At 40.9% G+C, this 21,511-nt stretch overlaps 1 protein-coding gene across 2 annotated transcripts in view; it reads left to right on the top strand.

Annotated features, from left to right (window-relative positions):
• PRKG1 (protein kinase cGMP-dependent 1) overlaps positions 1-21,511 on the top strand; it is a 1,125,638-nt gene that overhangs the window by 97,098 nt on the left and 1,007,029 nt on the right. The gene's annotated exons all lie outside the window — the stretch shown is intronic.

Consider the following 21,511-nt stretch of genomic DNA (forward strand, 5'->3'; position numbering starts at 1 on the left):
GAATGAGGAGAGCAAGTCAGCACATCCCTGTTTCTGAAAGAATGGGTCAGAATGGCACTGCCCTTCATCGTCATAATGGCTAACATTTACTGAGCACTTACTCTGTGCCAGGTACTGCTCCCTGTGCTGTCCATAGATTGTAGTTTTCATCAAACGACCCTGTGAGGAAGACTCCAGAGTATCCCATTCCATAGCACTGAGGTGCAGGCCACTGAAGCTCAGAGAAGCCAAGTAAGTTGCTCAAGGTCACACACTTTGTAAGAGGCTGAATCTGAATTTGAACTCCAGAGCTGTTCTCCTGAGCCATTAGGTTCTCCTGTGTCCCAAAGGAGTGTGAGGATTAGGCAATTGCAGGAAAACCCAATGAATCACCTATAGGCTGTTCTCAGGGGAGTGTGTCTGTTCACCAGTAATTAAATGGGAAGTGAAGTACTTAGGGAGAAGTGGAAAGAATAAGATAGGTCAGTGGTTTCCAAACTTTGCTGCAATTAGAATCACCTGGGGAGCCTTTAAAAAATCCAATGCCTAGGTTTTACCCCAAGCCAATTAAAATTAGAATATCTGGGGGTGGAAGCCAGCCATCAGTATTTTTTAAAGATTCCTCAGATAACTTCAGTGTGCAGCTAAATTTGGGAACCACTCTGAGAAGAAGACAACAGGGTGTGTGTGTGTGTGTGTGTGTGTGTGTGTGTGTGTGTGTGTCTGTCTGTGTGTTATTAAGCAAAGGCAAGGATGAACTTTCCACTTAAAGAGAATGTTTCTGTTGGCTAAAACTTTTCAGCACGAGGCGTTTGCCAAAGCAGATATTCCCCCTACATTAGAGGTGTACACTATCTAGTAAATGTCTTTTGTTTATTTTTATTGGTTCCCATCCTTGACTGCATATTGGAGTCTAGGTAGGTCTCTCCAGGAAATGTTAAAAAACATCTTTCCTGGGGTGCCACTTCCAGAGGTTCTATTTCATTGCTCTGGGGTGGACCTGAGGTGCAGGGATATTGTTTCAACTCCCAAGGTGACAGCAATATGCAGCCAGGATGGTGAACCTTTTCCATGGAGTATTCAACTTCAGTTGTTCCTGGCTATTTGGATTCCCGTTCTTTGGAAAAGCACTTTCCTGGGTCCCTTTCTACCACCCCAAATCCCTGCTTACAGTGGAGCCAGGCAGCTCCAGTGCCCCTCCCCCCACAGTATCTGTACCTCTCTTGATCTCTGGGGTTACCTGTGTGGGCCTGGAGCATGGTCATTGTCAGCAGCTCCTGTCAATGGAAGTATATTTCCTCTTTCCCGCCAGCCGTGAGTCCTGGCCACTGTTCAAATATGACACGTTAGGATCAGCCATCATCCCAAGTTTGTTTCCACTCTCACTGGGGCAGCTGCCTCGTTAGCCAGTAAGACAGTTTCCTTGGGCCCCTGATGCGTCTATGAAATTTTCAGTGTATGAAGGTGAGACAATGATGAGCCCCCTTGGAAGAGCAGGATGGGGCTTGTAGTGCCTCTCCTTCTGGTATGTGATGTCTGTGCAGCCAGCTACAGTGTTTTTTTTTCCCCCTCTACAGATATTTTATCCTTTTAAGGCAAACAGCCTGAGATCAGGCTGAGGAGTACTTTCCAAGGAGGCTTCAGAGAAAGCAGAGCGAGCACATCAAGCTCTCAGCCTCTTTTCCGGACGGGCTGGGTGGGTGTGAGTGGACAGATCTGCGCACTGCTGGCAGATGAGAGGTCTGAGATGACACCCGCAGTCTCTGTAGGTCCCTCAGGAGGGCTCCCTGGCAGATGGGAACTGGACCCCCTGTGGTCACAACCTCCCTGCTGCCCCATTGCCAGCTCTTTGGACTCTTTCTTGCCCTCTTTCCCCTTATAGTGTTAAAAACTCCTCTCAAGACGTTCCTAATGGTGTCTGATAGGAGTCTGTTTACGTTTGTAATTTAATCATCATCTTCTCAGATGAGGACCAGCCAATATAAAACTTTATGTAAGCGATGAAAATAGCTGGTATAATTGCAAATACTCTGTGGCAGAAGTCATCTGAGAATGGAGTCAGTGAGGAGCTCTCTTGTGTCTTTCCCCCTCCTTCTAAAATATGAAAATGTATTCAGCTGACAGATAGCATGTTAGAGCAGAGTAGATGTAATAAGGCTGCCCAGAGGACTGGGGACATTAATTACGCAGGGAAGTTAATCATAAGGAAAGTAAACACTTTCATTATGAATCCAGCTTCATGTGGTGCACATGGTTATTGGACCTAAATGGGAAGGATAAGAGGAATTAGCAATAATAAGTAAACATGAACAAAAGCATGTGTTCACTTATATGGCTTAGCCGTCAGACAGTATTATGGGCGAGAGTTGGCATTAGGACACTGTTTCTTAGAGTTGTTATAATCTAAGATATGAAAGGATGGCCATTAGCACAGAAAAAAAAAATCAATGACAGCTTAGTGTCGACATATACTACTTTCAGCTGCATCAAGTTTTTTAAAAATGTTAATTTTCTTTGCCACTCTAAAGATTATAAATGCTAATTAAACTTACCAGCCTTGCTTCAAGACAGATGTAATTTTATTGACTTCTGTGTAGATATTGAGTAACTTAAGTCCAGCAAAAGCAGAAGTAAATAGGTTAAATTATTAATATGTGCTCAAAGCAGATCTCCTAATGCTGTTGACTTTCAGATGTTCAGTTTTCTTACTTCTAGTCCATATATGCTCTTTAGGGGTAGCTCTGAATTTCTTTGAATGTGAAATAATGATAGTATCAGCCAGTCAGTTTAATTTGGTTAATTGTATTAAATGTCAATGATGACAAATACACCTCAGCGAAGCAAAATGCTTTTGCTATTTTCTGAAACAATCGTAATATGGCAATATCAAGCTTCAAGCTTTCTCCAGATTTAGACAAAGGAATAATGAGAGATTGTAAGGGAAAAACATCTCCTTTCTGGATACACTGTATATCATCTTAATGGTCCAGCTCTATCAATAAATTATGGTTTTCACGATGCTTCTAAATCTGGAGTGAGAGGAAAGATAAAAAGATTGTCATGATGAGAAAGAAAAAATTGGAATTCTGAATGTTGCCCCTCTGGAGTTAATGTTACTGATGGATTGGAGTGTGGATCAGCCATTCTCTACTGTGTCTGCAGGTGGCTGGCAAATACATTGTACAAACTAGCACACTTCCATCTTCATAAGACACACTTTGCCTAAATGACTGGTGACTGAGTAATACATTTTATATTATGGTGAGGCGGAAAAGATGGCCTTATATTAGACTGTGCTGGTTTGACAGGATGTCACCATATCCTTTACAGAGGAATATTAAACATCTGAAAGTGACAGGTACCATTTTGCTAAGTTGTGATGGCAACTCATGAGGTCAAGGGGGAGAGAGAAAAAATGCATTGGAATAAATGCTAGAGTGCCACTGCATGCACTATCGGGAAGGGAACATTATTTGAATCATGTTCTTTATTTGGGTCCTTGCTATTGTCTTATTTAGGAACTGTCTGAGGATACGAAAGTTCAGAAAAGTAAGTGCACAGACACTCAGCTATGTAAGAGTAGTTATTGGCTGGAGGATCCATTCAGGGAATCCCTCTTTATTTTGAGTAAATGGATTTTAATTAAAATAACTTTTTTCAGTTCTGAATTGTTAGAGGAAAACCTTTTCTTTCCTCTTCCCCAATAATGTATGCTACAGTGCAAAATGAAAGAACTGCTTAAAGTTTCTAGTCATTCACTTAATACTTACCTTTATAAAACTGTAGTGCTGCTGGCTGGCATGGCTCAGTGGTTGAGCGTTGACCTATGAACCAAAGGTCATGGTTTGATTCCTAGTCGGTGCACATGCCCGGATTGTGGGCTTTATCCCCGGTGTGGGGAGTGCACGTGGCAGTTGATTGATGATTCTCTCTCATCATTGATGTTTCTATCCCTCTCCCTCTCCCTCTCCCTCTCCCTCTCCCTCTCCCTCTCCCTCTCCCTCTCCCTCTCTCTCTCCCTCTCCCTCTCCCTCTCCCTCTTCCTCTCCCTCTCCCTCTCCCTCTCCCTCTCCCTCTCCCTCTCTCTCTCCCTCTCCTCCCCTCTCTAAAATAAATGAAAATATATTTTTTAAAACATGTAGTGCTGCCCTGGCTGATGTGGCTCAGTTGGCTGAGTTTGGTCCTGTGCAAGGAGAAGATACTGGTTTGATTCCCAGTCAGCGCACATGCCTGGGTTGCAGGTTCAGTTCCCAGTAGGGGGTGTTTAGGAGGCAGTTGATCAATGTTTCTCTCTCCCTCTCTCTTCCTTTCTATCTCTCAAACCAATAAAGACATATATTTAAAAAAAATGTAGTGCTGAACTCCATCATAGGTTTATATGAAAAATATTTCTTGTTATAGATTTGAAAAGTTTTGGAGTACTATGAAAGAAACTTGCAATGACTTTTTGTTTACTGTGGTAGCCTTGATCAAGAAATAGTTATTTTTCTTCAAAAAATCTCATTTCAGACTTTCTGTTGTTCCTCATAAAAGGAAAATATTACATGAAAATTTATAATCTGCCTGACTCTGCCTTCCAGATGTTTTATCATTATTTAGTATGGAGACCTACATTCTCTTGTTGAAAGAAAGAAATAAGAACTAAATGACTCCTTGTTCATGGCACACTGAATGGCATACAACAAAATGGATATTATTTTCAAACAGTCCTCATGAAAAGGAATGACAAGTAAAATAAACCACTGTGAACAGAGCATCTTTGATTAACTTTTTGCCATCTCTTTGCATATTTCATGAATTCATCTGCCTTTGCCTTTTCTTTGCTCTGCGTCACACGTTAACATAGTCATTCCCCCTCTTTTTGAGTTTTGGTGGGAAATGTCTAGCCTGAAAGAAAAGTGTTTTTCTCTTTTGTTTTGGTTTGTTTTTTATAGGGAACTACTAAATGAGTACCATCTATGGCCTTTGAAATAATAATAATAAAATAAAAAACTTCCAGAAATGGAAACTACAGGACTTAGAAGCATTATATATGTGTGCTTGATTGTTTTTTTACATGTTTGTGAATGATTATAGGAAATTATTCCAGAAAACTCTGACATTTGAAAGGTATCCTATTATTTCCAGTCAAAGTTATATTCCATCTAAAGTATAATCATGATTATTTTAAGCAATGTAGAGTTACCTTTCTGTACTCTCAGAAATGAAGAGATCAAAATAACTTCTACTGAAATATTTTGGTGAAGATACCACTGCAAGATGTGCAGAGAGGTGACTACAGTGTAACACATCCCCAGGACCTTCATCCTAACGTATAAAACAAAACACTGCTCATCCCAGACATGGCCACCTCTCCCAAGTGATCCTTCCCTTCCCGTGACTTGTCTTGCTGTTTGGTACCACCACTGAAGCCTTGTGCTGTGTTAATCATTAGTCATCACAGAGCAGTGCTCCATCTTCTGGCTTCCTAAGGGCTACTGTCAGGGTGTTGGATGGAAAATAACTCAAGTATACATTTATTTGTCTTGGCAAGAGTGACATGCTCTGCTAGATGAGCTTAGAGGTTATTAAATGATATCTAGGTGAACCCTTGATAGTGAGATTTTAAATCATCTATGGCAGGTATACCTTCCTCTTCCCCTGTTCCATTCTGACTTTGCTTGCTAGATTTCAAAACTTCTTTTGGGAGTTCAATCCATTTCTTTCTCATCATGTAAGGGAAGAACATAGTATTAAACATGTCTTTGCTCAAACTAGGCTCACTTTTTTTTTTCTTTATTTCTGGGCATAGAGAAGAACTTTCTCATCTTCACGGAAATCCTTTATAAAGGGAAGGCAGTAATTGTTAAGTTTTAGCCTTGTCTTTACTTGTCAGTTAGTGATGATGATTATGATGATAATGATTTTATATATATATATATATACTGTATATATATATATCTTTTTATATGCTGCATATGCTCTTATATAATTCTCCAAATCATCCCATTTTTTTTCAGATGGAGAAAATGAGGCACAGATAAATTAAACACCTTGCCCAAAATAAAACAGTGGGCTAAAGCACTCAAATCCGGGTCTGTGTAACCCCAGGGCCCATGCTTGTTCTCCACGTGCCATGTGGCTTAGCTGATTCTCCTAACAACTCAGTTGTTTTTAGCACAAGTCCTATTTTCCATTTTCTTTTATAACTTTATTTATATAGCTCTTTGGTACATTTTTTATGTACCCACATTTTTATATAACCATACCATTTACCCCTCTACCCAGGGTAGCCATGGGGGCATTCTCCTTTAGAGACTAGCATACCGGAGTATTGTGGTCATTCTCCTGAAAATAATACTGTATTTCTGCTATATTCAAATTGTTATCAAAGACAACTGCTCATGTCTACAACATTTTTTTTCTGAATCATACTTGTAAGTTTTCCCCATCCTGTACTTCCATATTTTGTTTTATTGGCTTAATACTTTTTAAAAATATATATATATATATTATTAATTTTTCTACAGAGAGGAAGGGTGAGGGATAGAGAGTTAGAAACATCGCTGAGAGAGAAACATCAATCAGCTGCCTCCTGCACACTCCCCACTGGGGATGTGCCTGCAACCAAGGTACATGCCCTTGACTGGAATCGAACCTGGGACCCTTCAGTCTGCAGGCTGACGCTCTATCCACTGAGCAAAACCGGTTAAGGCTGGCTTAATACTTTTAATTAGCCTGTGCTTATCCCTATTGAATCAAATTTCCATGTTAAAATCTGCTGCTTTGGAATATATGCTAAAAAGGACACTGCCTTTTCAGGGGTTCTTCCAACATGGAGTGGGCCCAGTAAACTTGGGCTGGAGTCATGTTTTTAGTTTTCAGTATCTGACTTTATAGTACTGTGTATTTTCCTTCTTCATGTCCATCAGAGTTTAAATTTCTCTAAGTTAGTCATTATTTGGTCAACATATACTTTTCCTCAAAGATGGTGAATGCCATGAAAACAAAGCCAGTATTCTTTTTCGCTCCATGTTGTATTCTGGGAGCCCAGAACAGGGCTGAGACACAGCCCTTAAAATTTTTTTGTCAAAGGAAGGATGAGATGAAGCCTTTTCATCCTTGCCCTTGGGTGCTTCATCTTTTCAACCAAAAGAGTTTTAAATGAGAAACTTCTGTCACTGGGCTCAGTAGAGCATGTTTGGTTTGGCCAAAGAGTGCTTTACAACCTTTGGAACTTGAATGCCTTGGGCCATGGCTGTGAGATTCCCTGAGTTCCTCAAGTTCCTCCTAGCCCCTGACTCTTCCTACCTTCTTATCAAGCTTCTGTTCTGTTTGTTTGACCTGCCTTCCCTTTGAGGACATTTGAGTTTTTTACAGGGAAATCTGGGATTACGTAGTCTTGAAAAGTCCTTTTTAGTTTGAAGAATCTGTGTTTCTATATTATCTTTCCAAGGAAGCATACTTGTCCTCTAACTTAAATAAATGTTTCCTCTCAAGCTCTGCAACGTAAAACCATGTAGACTGGAAGCGTAAATGGGCTGATTGCTGAGAAATCCAAACATGGGATTAATGGAAATAGTTATAGACACTCTTTCAAATTCTTAATTTCTTTTACAGATGCAGCCAGAAATTTCTCTAACAAAATCATGTCAGGCTGAAGATAATAGCTTGCTAATTTTGACTATGCAAAAATTCACATGGATCTTAATATTGTGAGATGGTATAGAATCAAACTCATGATAAAATACAACTTCATTTAGTGCTCGCTTCAAGATTTAACCAAAATAAAATGGAAAATTTAAAGGCAAATTTTTGTTTGACATATTGTCTTTTAGCTTGTCAGGATAGATCCAGGGAATACCCAATCCTGGAAAACATTTTTTTTTTTCATGTGACCATGTGCTTCTGTGAATGTCTGAGGTTATTTTCCTAGAAGGCCTTGGTGCCAGTGCAACTGTATACCTGTAGTTAGCAAAACAGGGCCTGATAACAACTTATATTCATTAGCTAGAAAATGAATATATGTGTGATCTAATTTTTGCCTCGAAATATCTGAGTGTAAAAGGAGAATGGATCATCTCCATTTTACAGAGGAGATAATTAAGGATCAAAGAGGTGGGGTAACACAACCTAAATTCAACAGCTCTTCTGTGATAACACTGTAAATACAATAGGTTATCAGATTCAATTTACCTTCTTTCTACACTTTATGCAGTGTCAATGCATTCATGTGATTGCCTTCATAATCCACTGAGTCCTGTGTTTCAGCCGTGCATTTATGGAAAATGCAAGCAAGAAGGCTCAGAACATCGTCTATACCAAGGGTAAGGGCATGGGCTCTGATTCAATTGCAACCTCACCACTTACTATGTGATATTGAATCTGTCTGATCTTCCATTTTTCTCAGTAAAAACAATGATTAAAATGTATGCCATGATTAGAGATCATGCTTGTGAGTCCCTCAGTGCAGAGTTCAGGTATGGTATGGACTCCATAAAGAGCATAAAGCATAAGCTGTTGGGATTACCATTATATTGTCATTTTAATTGAGTTCATTACACCAAATTCCATTATTAAGGTGCTATAATCATCTCTCAAAGAAATTGAAGAGCATCAGGTGGAAAGAGTTTTAGTAATGAGAATATCCTAGAGCGGAGGCTAATGCAACTTGGCTTTGCTGGGTCTGATTCAGTGGAAGATTGATTGACAGCAATAATTCTACATGACTTCTTTGTGGGATGACCATGGGCAAGGAAGGGAAAACAAAAACAAGTTTGAAGTTCCATAATAATGCAGTTGATTTCATCAATGAGCAGTTGCAGGCCTACAGAGACACTAAGAATGGATTGGCCAAGGATGAACTGAGATTTATGTATTTAAATTGTATTAAAGGATCATAATGAAAATAGTTGTGATGGTACCTGAAGGAAAAGCTAGCTGTCTGTGCTCTCAAGACAGGAAGAATACTTGGTGGTCCTTCTGTGCAGATGCACTTATGTGAAATGGTAATGACATTGTTCTTAACCTTCATTTTAACATGTAGGGCCATCAAACATGCAGAATCTGGCGCTGCTGCTCTGGAGTCCTGTGCAGTTTTAAAGACCCACTGCTTTGATGATTTGATTTTAATCCATCAAATGTATTTAGAGCAAAGTGCCTTTTCTGTTTTCTGAAATGTCTGCATAAAAGTTATGCACTGATAATGGATTTCTTTTGAAAACCATTCATTCCTGACTTGAGCATTTGCTGTTCAGGCTGAGATGCCATCAGATGCATAATATAATCTTAGCCTATGAGTGCTTTCTCTTAATGATGTTGATCCTGCATCTCAAGATGTCTTCTCGAAAACAATATGATTGTGGGTGAAAGCAGTGATAACAGCCTTGTTAGCCAGTGGAGGAATGCATTAATGGTCTTGGACACATTCTTGACAGTTGGGGTGATGAGCTGATAATAGAAAGCTCTAGAATAAAAATAAAAATGCTAGTTTATTTTGAAACGTGTTGTGTAGTACAAAAAAGATAGATTCTTTTTAACAGCTTTATTGAGGTATTAACTTACACGCCATAAAATTTACTCAGGGAACGTGTGCAGTACAATGATTTTAGAAAATTCATAGAGTCATGCAACTATGACCACAATCAAGTTTTAGAACATTTCTATTATCCTCCTAATTTCCTGGGGCCCATTTGCGGTCAATCCAAGCTCCACCCCTGCCCTAGAAAATCACTGATCTGCTTTCTGTCTTTATAAATTTACCCTATCTGTACCTTTCATATAAACAGGTATCTTATTTTTCAAATTATATCAATTCACTTGAATGACTGTGGAACATCAATTTATGGTTTACTCAATGGGAAGATTAAAGTTTAGAAGTTAAGATTGTATTGTTGTTACATTCAATATTAAATCTCATTAGGGTCAGAAGAGTTCAACGGAATGATTTTTGTTGTTGCTTTTGGAGTAATACAGAGACTGGGCGGGGGGGTAGTTTTGTACCTAGATCCAACATATTAGTGTGGTAATGACATGAATAATAGTTGCAGGTTGCCATTTAGGAAATGCTTACTGTGTTTAGGCATTCTATTGGGGCATCAATGTACCTGTCTTTCTAATCCCGATAATAGTTCTAAGGGCAGAGAGTATTTGCTTCATTGTAGCAACAAATGAAGCCAACTCAGAGAAATTAAGTAATTTGCCCCAAAGCACACAGTCTGCCTGAGTTCAAAGTCTATGGGTTTGGCTGCTATGCCAAGAGGTACTGTGACAAGCTGGATATGGCTTGTGTCTTTCTACAGCTCCCCAACGCTTTCCACTTTTTCAGCACTAAGATATATCCTTGAAGTTACCCTCTCACTTGCCATTTTGGCTTCCCATGTACGTCCTGCCGAGGAGCAGTAAAAGAAAAGAGCGTCCGCGTGTTAAAGACAAGCACCAACCCCTTCGGGGAATAGGGAATTGATCAAGGAGCTGTTTGTGAAATGAGAGAGGCAAAGACAGAGGAGGTATTTGAATTGTGAAATAAAGTGTATATGAGAGAGAAACAGAAGACAAAAGAACTTTATAAGATTGGGAGGAAGGGAGACATTTCAGTTACCTAGAGATGCCTGAGGTGGTGATTTCAGGAAGAAAGTTGAAGATTTCAATAAAAACTCTCTTAGTGGTAGAACCTTGTGCCTGTGGGGCTGGGAACAGATGAAGAAGACTAAATGGTCTCAAATGCAGGTGGGCCTGTCCCCAGTGGGACATGACTGATTTAAGTGACTATGGCTGACCCCAGTTTTTCTCAGTGGAGACCCTGGCATGCTACCTGGCTGGCCGTATTCCCTTTACGCAGATGCCAGTTAGTGCTGTCTGGTGCAAAGGCTTCTGGGTTACGAGCCAACTGAGAAACTTGCCAGATCTGTTGCTTATTCAGCAGTGAAATGAGGTGGCACTTTTAGCTTTCGTTCTTCTTGTACAGGTACCAAGAACAAAGTTTCAGTTTGAGAGAATAAAGAATACTTTTTCTTTGAGGATCCGCTGGGGATTGATAAAAGGGACTTCAGATACGATAAACTCTTTCATGTGTTTGCGGTGAGCTGCAGATTCAAGCTTTAGTTACATGAGTGGTTGAAAGACTTAAGTTCCATTGCACAAATTTGAGTTTTCTTATTCAAATAAGTAACACTGCAGACAACGATACTTGTGTATAGGAACAAGTTTTGATAAATATATGTCTATGAAACAACTGGGGATTAAAATATTATAGATACAGACATTACATTTCAGATACAAAGGATTTAGGGCAATTTCATAAAAATGCGTATGATGCTACAAAATTTTTAAAACACCTCATACATCTTTGAGCAGGCTGATGCTGTTTGTGTGGGTTTGGTTCATTTGCAGACTCCAGAATGGTGGGCAGAACACAATAGATATGAAGACAGTGGTGGTTCTCTGGACTAGATGCATCAGGGTCACTTGGAAACTTGTTAGAGATGCAAATATGATAGTCTCTTCCCAACTCATTGAATCAGAAGCCCTTGTTAAGGCCCAGCCATCTCTGTTTTAATGGTCTCTCTAGGTGAATCTGATGTGCCTAAAGTTTGAGAACTCCTGGAATAATAGGATGAGGATTTAGAAATAACGGTGTCAGACTGTACCATAAACATGATTGAAGGCAGTTCACCTCAGTGCCCAGAACATTGGAGCAGGGATTCGTAGTTAGGAGCTCTCTCTGCTTCCAATCTGCTACCAATGGGAATGTCACCCTTTTTTGCTTCAGTTCTACCTGCCTTTTACTTCCATTAAGTCTTCTCTGCCCACACCAGTCTGAATGACTTGTCTTTTGGAATACCCATAGATCCAAATTCTTCTAGGTCTAATGTTCTTTTGAAACTGTTGGGGAGGGAAAAATAGTAATTTTCTTCCAACCTCTCAAAATTCTTCTGGCTGGACTAATAATGAAATTAACATGAGACAGATTAACAGAAGAAAAGGACCAAACATATTACATATGTCCGCACAGGGGTTCCATAAGTGTATGGCAACAGAGGATAAATCATGTAGTTGAGGCTTATATGCCAACCTGGCTTTAGTAGAAGGGGTAGAGGTGTGGTTTGGGACTTCAAAGGTCAGGAAGGCAATTTACATGCAGATGGAAAATCAAATGTGTGGTAAACACTTGTTTTCTGGGCCATCTTTTTTTTTTAAATATATTTTTATTGATTTCAGAGAGGAAGGGAGAGGGAGAAGGAGAGAGAGAGATAGAATCCTGCACGCCCCCAACTGGGGATCGAGCTCACAACCGGGCATGTGCCCTTGACCAGAATCGAACCTGGGACCCTTCAGTCCACAGGCCAAGGCTCTATCCACTGAGCCAAACCTGCTAGGGCTTGCTGGGCCATCTTTAACAATGGGACCCAGAGAGGACTTTGATCAAATGGGCCTTGCTACGTTTCATCCTATCACACCTTGTTCATTTAAACTAGAGTTACCTATGAGGACATCTATTCCTGGGGCTGGTCCTCTATCTAAATTCTTTTAGGCAGCTCAGAGGAAGGTCAAACTTCCTTCCTGAGTCTTTGGTTTCGTGAAAGTAACCAGCTTTAGCTAACCAGTTAGCCAACATGTGTTCTTTGGGATGGCAACTTCTGCTTCCCCTCAATGCTTAATATTAACTCTGTTTTGTTCATTATTATTTCATAGACACACGCACATGCATGCACTCATGCACGCAAACACACTTAGGTGCCACTTCCTCAAAGATAACTTTCTCTGAACAGAGTATGCTCACTGCCACCTCAAATATTTTCTTTTGTGTTACCTTACCTTGGTTTCTTCATAGCACATCATCTGAAATTATTTGTTTTCTGTTCTTTGTCTTTCTAGAGGGCTTCACATAAGCTCACCTCTGTTGATCCAGAGTCCAGGTCAGTGCCTGGCATATGGTAGGGGTGAAATGAATAGCAAATGATATAGGTCTCTCCTGATCTGGATTGTAAACTACCCCAGGACAGGGCTTGTATCTCAACGTCAAATTAGAAATAGAAATGTAAAGAGATTAGGGTAGTGTCTGCGGTATAGAAGGTACCCACGTGGCATTATAATTTATTTTTCACTTTTTTCTCCTCTCAATGTCCTCTGCGTCTAACAGTTTCTTGCACCGAGTCTGTGCTTGGGGAGAGATGAGCATGACAACTGAGACAGTATTAAAACTTTGTATTAGCAATTAGAAGACATAATAGAATAGATCAGTGTTCTCCATGTTTTGATTTGTATGTGTTTATTGAATTGATAATGTTTGGTTTTGAGCTTCAAATAATAAGTCAAATTTTCTAAAAATTGAAATATGGAAACTTTCTATTTTCTTCAGCTTTAAGGTATACCCTTAAAATACTCTCACACACCCTAGCCCAGCCGTGGGCAAACTACGGCCCGCGGGCCGGATCCGGCTGTTCTATCCGGTTCTCTTGCTCCCCCCTCCGCTCCTTTACTTTGAATTTATATTAGTTCACACAAACACTCCATCCATGCTTTTGTTCCGGCCCTCCGGTCCAGTTTAAGAACCCATTGTGGCCCTCGAGTCAAAAAGTTTGCCCACCCCTGCCCTAGCCGGTTTGGCTCAGTGGATAGAGTGTTGGCCTGTGGACCGAAGGGTCCCAGGTTCAATTCCAGTCAAGGGCACATACCTCGTTGCAGGCTCCTCCCCGGCCCAGGCCCTGGTCAGGGTGCGTGCAGGAGGCAATCAATCAATGTGTTTCTCTCACATTGATATTTCTCTCTGTCTTTCCCTTTCTCTTCCACGCTCTCTAAAAATCAATGGAAAAATATCCTCAGGTGAGGATTAAAGAAAAAAATTACCCTCACACTTTATTGCTAAACAATTAAAATCTATAACATAATTTAGGTTTATAACTCTCACCTGAAATCTTTGGGTCCCAATGTGATTTGGAATTCAGATATTCTCCTCCAGATTTTTCAATGATAGCATGAGAGGTACACATAGAATGGATTCTGTAATCCCTCTAGGGGACCTAGGGCAACTCTTGAAAAGCAAACATCTCTGCATTTTTCAGCAAAAGATGTAAATATTTGATTAGCTAAGTAGGGAAAATAAAAGCTACAGAACTCCTCAGGGTAAACTCAGGTTAGGCTTTGTGACAAAGTGAGTTTCCTATAAACTTCCAAGACTTGGGTTTTTAGATGCTTTGATTTTAAATTTATATATCTAAGGTTTTGGTATATAGTCTATAAGGGGAGCCAACATTTACATTCTAGACTTCTTTTCATCTTCAAAAGCTGTATTCGTCAACAATTTACATTGGAGGGCACTTAAAACTCAGAGAGGTTAAGCAACTTGATCAAGATCACAGAGCTGTATACAAATGAAATCGGAATTTGAACCCAGGACTGGTTGACTCCACATCTCCTGTTCTTTCTACTACAGAGTACTATCCCCATAGTGCTAAGTTAGGGCTAAAAAGAAAAAGCCCAAAAGGACTGCTTAGTTCACCCCCTTTGTTTACAGGTAATGACAAAGGGGTCCAGAGGTTTGCGATCTCGGGTAATGTCACTGGTGAGGGCCAAAGCCCAGACCCAGGTCTCTTGAGACCTAATTCTGTGCTCTGTCTCTCCCATGCTGACTTCTAATTTCTAGGTGTTTCTAAATTATTGTTCTTGAAAAATCACAGTTGTTGCAGATGTCAAGGCAGTTTTCTGGCAGTTTCTGTTTCCTGTATCCACTCCCAGAATGTTTTTCGATCAAACAGTTTGGCTCTCTGTGTTTTTGTAATCAAATACCTACGTGCTGATAATGCACACTTTCCCAGGTTCAAGCTGGGGGCGTTATTTGCGAGGGCACAGCCAGCTGGTGCTGCGATTCCCCGTTTCTTTAGTTGCCTTCATGCGTAAAATAAGCAAGTTCATTTAAAATGAATAACCCCAAACTTATTCTGTTGCATTCACCGAGGGAAATCATATAGTGAACTGCAATTCCCGTTATTAGTGCAACTGCAAGACAACTCTTTGATAGGAGCCAGCCAGCACGCTGAGCTTCACTGCGTCCAGACAGACTTGCGTACCAGAGCAGGGCAATACTTGAGGAACCGCTTCTGGAGTTCCAGCAAATGACCTTGCTGTCTGCCTGGGCAGCCTACAGGTTTACACAGCTTCTGGACAAGATGTGTAGGCATCATATTTTGGTAGATGGAGGCCTTGAAGCATGCTAGAGAAATTCACACTGAACGTAGACACAGGGTTCTTTTTGTTGAAGCAACTGATTCAAAGTAAAAGAAATGTAGGGCTGCTGGCAGACTATAAGGATCTGGAAAACTTTAGATGTAACGTTTTTCCTCTTTTTTATTGTGGGCTTTTCTGATTTGTTTGTGCCGAGATTTATAGGCTAACTAATTTTATAAAGGATATGTGTGTGATATCATTATGTATGAGTTAGATATAGGCAATGCATCATTTTATTTTATAAATTTAGTGTGGTTTTTTTTTTAAGCTAAATAAAATTGAGGCACAGAAGCTTGAGAGAGATTGGGTTGGAGAGAAAGGGAAAGAGGAGAAAGGTGAAAGGAAACAGCGATTTCAAACAGATCAGGGGCTCTGTGTAATGCGGTCTTGGTTCCATATTCCCCATTATTCTAATCACTGAAGCTAAAGAAATTAACCCTTACCTTGTATTTGTCCACAGACTGAAGATTAAGCCTGTGTTTAGACACTATGAGTAGTAGCTTCTAGGTCAGTAGCCCAGTCAACATTCCTGCTGGTCCCACTCTGACAGAAACTGGAGAACCAGTAAAACGTGGTGAGTGCTTGGGCTCTGGAGTCAGAGAAACCTGAGTTCGAATCTCTTTGCCACCAATTTTATGCATTACTTCTCTGTGCTCTGCACCTTGGATTTCTCCTCCATAAAAAGGGAGGCAGCACAGTTACTCTGGATTTTAGACCTCCCAGTTGGAATCTCAGATCTGCTAACTACATGCTGTGTTACTTTAGGTAAGTTGCATAGTATCTCTGTGCCTTCAGTTCCCCATCTTAAAACAGAGATACTAATAGTTTCCCTCTCATATCTGCACTGAAGAGTTACACAAGACTGTATTTGTGAAGCGCTTATAACATTATCCAGCACATAGAAAGCACTCAGTAGGTGCTAGGTCTCTCCATCATTCCACTAACCCAATGGCTCTCACCTGGAAGTGACTTTGCCCCAAAGTCAAAACTGGAGGGAACAGTAGATGCCAGGGATGCTACTAAGCATCCTATGATGCACAGTCTTCACGGCAAAGAAGTATCTGCCCCTAAATGTCAATAGTGCACTGTCCTCTCTGGCAACCTAGTTCTCTTAGGGCTAGCTTGCTGCTCCATCTCCCCGACCCCAGTCTGGACACTCTACCCCAGGTTCCATAACTGGTCAGTCCTCAGCATAGTGGGGTCTTCAGCTGTGCTAAATGCTGGTGGTCTCTTCTCTGCTGTCTGTTCTGGCTGAGCCACATCCTGCCCTGAGTACACAGCATGCTGGCCAGCCATCTGAATCCTGATCTTCCTGGAACCGGGATGCATGCTGGAGGAAACCATGCAGGCTGTGACCTGAGCATTTTTCCTGCTTCCTGGGGGCTGGTAGCGTCACAGTTTGTGGCTCACTGGCAAACAGATTCTCAACCCCAGTTCCTTCTGCTCACCAACTTTTATCTCCTTTCTGGTCGGTGTTCCTCTTTGTCTAGAGTTTTCTTTCTTCTCCCAAGCCCTCCAGTGCCCCTTCTTCCCTCAGAGCAGCTCATTGCCCAGGAACTTATGACTAGGCCATCCTGCTGGTGGACTTAGAGCTCAGACTGAGTTCTGCACGAATCTTTCTGGAAAGTCCACAGACAGGAAGGCACAGAGGCCACCCTCTTCTTCCTGGGGGCATTTCCTCTTAGCTTCGAATACCTTCATTCTCTCTTGGATCCTGGTATGAGTCATGAGAAGTAATGAAGTAGCAGCCTGGATCTCCTCTGCCCCAAGTTAGCTGGGGAAAAGCCAACTTTCTTTTCCTGGGAAACATCATGGGTAGAGCATGGTCCTCTAGGGTCGGTCCCCTGACCTGAGTTCAAGTTCTCATTATGCCCATTATTGATATGTGAACATGGACAAATAACTTTTAATCTCATTGGTGTTAACTTCTTCTTTTATAAAATACAAACAACACCTGCCTCAGATTGTTAGGAGAGGCAGTATAGCACAATGCCTGGCTATGTTTGAATTAAAACTCTAACAACTTTCTAATTGTGTGTTCTTGGGCAAGTCCTTAAATGATCTGTGTCTTGGTTTCCACATCTGAGAGGTGTGTGTGACCTCCTAGGGTAGCTGGGTGGATTAAATGAAGACCTATATCTAAACACTTTACAATATTCACACCATTTACCCATTATTTCACTTTTCCAAAGTCCCTGAGGTCCCGGATGAAGAGACTGTGGAAAGGGGTGTGGGTAGCAGAGGGCACAAGCCAATCCCTACACCAGCAGGTAAGCGAGCTTGGATGGAGGTCAAGTGCGTTAGTGTAGACACTTCTCACAGAGAAGGGACCTTAGGGTGGAAGGACAATAGTGAGAAAATGAGGGCCTGTTCAACCTTTTTTTAGAAGCAGGGAAATTCAGTAAGGAAGTGTCTCTGTATGCTTAGGGAGGGTACCTGATTTTTGAGATAGTCTAGGGAGGAAAAAAGGCAAAAACATCAACCAACATGTTAACTCCTTAAACTCGCTATTATTTGAAATTTGTAAGTCAAGTAGAGTCATGCTCCACCCAGATAGATCCTCTTGCTTCCCTTTCACAATCTCTGTGCCCCCTCCTCACCCCCTTAAAACCCACTATTTGTTTGAAGGCCTGTCTGCTGCTTTTCCTTGGATAACTTTGCTTGGACAACTGGCTGTTTCTCAAGCATAGGCAGAGGACTGGAAGGGTTTCCATCACCGCAGGGCCAACCATGCAGTGACGGATAGGGATGGGATCCTGACTGCCTGGCTCCCTTGTTTCCAAGAGATACAATTTTTCTTCCAGAGTTTTCTTGAGCTCTGTGGAACTTGGCCTGTAATTGTGTTGCTTGGCTTCTTTTATGGGAGCGTTTCTTTAATACATTTCTTGTACAGGAATTCTTGTCTCAGGGCCTGCTTCTGGGGGCCCCAACTTAGGGCAGCCCTTCTTTGAGGCTAACCCCATATCTTAGCTTTATACCAACATATACCTCCACTAAAGAAGGTTAGAAAAGGGATGGGAGTCAGAGATGGGTAAAGAATTGGAGAAATCATTTCTATACATTATATGGTAAGCAAAAAACACTCTTTTTATGATTTGACATAGTTGTAGGTAGTAATTAAATTGCCTTTGTCTGAGATACCAGCATTCAAGATAAATACATTTGTATATATATTTATGTATATATACATATATACATAATACGTATATATACACACATATATACATAAATACACACACACACACATATATATATATATGTGTGTGTGTGTGTGTGTGTGTGTGTGTGTGTGTGTATATATATATATATATTTGGTGTCCCCCAAAAATGTATACAAATTTTAAATATTTTTAAAAAATATTTTTAAAAGTATTTTTTTATTGATTTCAGAGAGAAAGGGAGAGGGGAAAGAGAGATAGAAACATCAGTGATTAAACAGAATCATTGATCGGCTGCCTCCTGCATGCCCCCTACTGGGGATCAAGCCCACAACCCGGGCATGTGCCCTTGACCGAAATCAAACCCAGGACCTTTACTCTGCAGGCCTATGCTCTATCCACTGAGCCAAACCAGCTAGGGCTGTATACACACTTTAATAACTGATAGCTTATTTTTGAAAATGAAATGCATTTTAATAAACACTGCCTTTATAATTATTCAAAGTATGTATATACATTTTTCAGGACTATATATATATATATATATATATATATATATACACACACACACACAGGGGCCCAATGCATGAAAATTCATACCCTGGAATGGGGGGTCCCTCAGCCCGGCCTGCCCCCTCTCACAGTCCAGGAGCCCTCAGGGGCAGGAGGTGACCTGGCGATCAGGGAAAGGCAACACCCCATCACACCTCTGCTGCTGCCACTGCAGCTGGCCCTAGTTACCTGAGCCTTGGGAGGCCCTGGGTGGCTGGGGGGCTGAGGGGACTGGGGGACTCTAGAGGCAGGTGCGCGGGGCAGGTCCGGCCTTGCCACGTACCTGCTGCCCTGGCAGGGCTGAGGGGACTGGGCGCCGCCATCTGTGGCTGTGGGTACCGCCATCTTTGAGGGTGGGGCAGTCAATTAGCATATTCCCTCCTTATTGGCTGTGGGCGCCAACATCTTAGTGATGGCATGAGGGTCAATTAGCATATTCCCTCTTTATTAGATAGGAGATATATATATATATATATATATATATATATATATATATATATATATATATCTTCAATTTTAATAACTAGCATTGCAACAGTGTTAGAAATTTTAAATGTTAAGGGCATGTTTGTGGACTCCCTTGCAAATCTAACTACAATTTATGATCCTCATATTCTGGAAAAAGAATGTGTTTCTTCCTTCAAATACTTAACCTGAGGAGAATGGCAGGGTAGCATAGCAGAGCTAGATGATCTGTATTGAGGTGTTCTTGACCTGGCACTCTGTGGAATAAAGTTAGTGAGGAATTCATTTATATTACAAACATTTATTTTTGTGCCAGCCACTCTATTCTGCTAGATACTGCTAATAAAGGAACTGCCATTAGAATATATTCACGTCTCTGGAAGTCTGTTAGGTGTTCTCTTTGTCCCCAGCCCAATAGAATGTTGTTATGGTGTACTTTGCTGTGAGTATAATTCCATTCGTTGTGTTTGGCCCACCGTGAATCCTTTCGATAAGAAAGTTTATGCCTTTGGTTCTGGAATATTTTTAAAAATTACATGTTTGATTGAATAAGAAAATAGGGATGCATTAGGAATTTGAAAATGGTAAGTGTCAAATCTAGACTTGAAATGGATGCTTGTAGTTTGTAAAGGAGTGTTCTGGAAAAGGTTTTGAATGTGTAATGTTTTAGATATGGCAAAGATTTGAGAAACCATGCTCAGCCACTTAAATACAAGTTCCTTGAGATACCTGTGTCCTGTTTAGTTTACTGCCAGAACCTTTGCATTTTCCAGTCCAAATCCTACAGTTTCTCCAAAATGTCACACAGAGTGAAGTACCTTGTTTATTGGTAGCGTAATAAGATTATTAAAACTGTTATAGCCATGACTGTCAGTAAGTACAGCCCTAATTTAATATGTATTTTCTATCAAACGAAATGCATCCTTTAAAATAAACACACATCACTAAACACCAGGGAAGAAACTTTCAAACCTTGGGGATTTGGAACAAAGTAATTGATGGAAAAAGTGACAGACCTAGATTTGTTCTCCAGATTGTGGTGAGAAAGGAGTATAGAAGAAGATGGAGTCAATAAACAATAATTCTACAGGAGTTGTTACAAATGTTGTAAGGAAGAAAAATGAGACCCCTGGGGATTAGCCCAATGCTGAGGCATTGCGCTAACAAGCTCCTGGAACTGTTTACAAAGTATGATTCTGAGTCTCCTTACTTTTTTCCTGTGACTTTAGTCACAAATTGGTTTTCATCCAACACGATGGTGCAGAGGTTCTGGCCAAGGAAACAAATCCTGGCTCAGTTCTGTAGCCTGGTATGTCTCCCCAGGCAACAGAGAAAGGTGGAAAACTATTTTCCTGTTTTGGACCGAATATTTGTATCCTCCCAAAATTCATATTTGAAGCCCCACCCATTCCACCCCTCCCCCTCACTATGTGAGCATATTAGGAGATAGGGTCCATAAGAAGGTATTTATGGTTAAACGAGGTAATAAGAATGGGGCCCTGCTTTGATAGAATTACTGTCCTTATAAGAAGGGACACTAGGTAGCTCTCTTCCTTTCTCTAGCTCTCTGTCATGCGGGGACACAGAGAAGATGGCCATCTACAATCCCAGAAGAGCTCTCACCAGAAATTGAATTGATTGGGCCTTGATCTGGGACTTCATAACCTCCAGAACTGTCAGGAGTAAATTTCTGTTGTTTAAACCTCTTAGTCTGTGCTATTTTGTTATGACACTTCCAGGAGACCACAAACTCCCCAAAGACAGACACCAGATTACTTGTCCCTTTATTGAAGAAGTTTATAATCTGCTTTTAGGAATTAAAATCCTATCCTTTTAGTATCACATGATTGCCAGATAAAGATGAAAGATTAAACTGCTACGTGTATTTCCATTCCTTTCCAAAACTTCACTGAAATAACAGTACGAGTATTTTTTTAAAATGATCAATTCCATAAAGACAGAGAAAGCAGGAGACCACAGGGAGAGCATTCTAAAAGCTGAAAAGGGGTGGAAGAGAGCCTTCTGATTTAGAAGACAAAGAAAACTAGAGTTGGAGAAAGCTGAGAAAGAACTGGATTTTCATTGTTCACTGTTTCAGGAGGTGAAGGGGTTGGGGGCACTGGCTTGCCTTTGGATCCAGGTAAATGCGGGAC

Source organism: Plecotus auritus (genome assembly GCF_963455305.1).
Source record: "Plecotus auritus genome assembly, chromosome: 9".
Classification (NCBI taxonomy): domain Eukaryota; kingdom Metazoa; phylum Chordata; class Mammalia; order Chiroptera; family Vespertilionidae; genus Plecotus; species Plecotus auritus.